The following is a 733-nucleotide window of genomic DNA, read 5'->3' as shown; positions in this document are numbered from 1 at the left end:
CTCTCCTTCGGGAGAATGGAAGGACGCCTGCGGCCTATGTAAGTGGTGCAAACTTCTTGTCTTGAAGTTTTATTGGTCTCCCGCGTAAACCAAGCTACTCAGCCTCTTTTCTCCACTGAATTTTCCTACTGAGCTATCCTTATTCTATTACTCTTTATATCTTTAATTAATATCTAATTGAAGCTATTGTATCCTGATCCTCGCCTATGCCGTCTCTCCTTCGAATACCCTGGATCAGCCGGGGCAGGACCCCGGCAGCAGAGGAACCAGAGATCAAATTGCCAGCATCTGCTGGATTATTGAAAAAGCAAGAGAGTTCCAGAAAAACATCTATTTCTGCTTTATTGACTATGCCAAAGCCTTTGACTCTATGGATCACAACAGACTGTGGAAAATTCTGAAAGAGATGGGAATACCAGACCACCTGACCTGCCTCTTGAGAAATCTGTATGCATGTCAGGAAGCAATAGTTAGAACTGGACATGGAACAACATACTGGTTCCAAATAGGAAAAGGAGTACATCAAGGCTGTATACTGTCACCCTGATTATTTACCTTATATGTGGAGTACACCATGAGAAACACTGGGCTGGATGAAGCACAAGCTGGAATTAAGATTTCCAGGAGAAATATCAATAACCTCAGATATGCAGATGATAGCACCCTTATGGCAGAAAGTGGAGAACTAAAGAGTCTCCTGATGAAAGTGAAAGAGGAGAGTGAAAACGTTGGC

The sequence above is a fragment of the Bison bison genome, unplaced genomic scaffold (assembly GCF_000754665.1).
Source record: "Bison bison bison isolate TAMUID 2011002044 unplaced genomic scaffold, Bison_UMD1.0 scf7180017864352, whole genome shotgun sequence".
Taxonomy (NCBI): Eukaryota; Metazoa; Chordata; class Mammalia; order Artiodactyla; family Bovidae; genus Bison; species Bison bison.
This window is presented reverse-complemented; position numbering follows the sequence as displayed.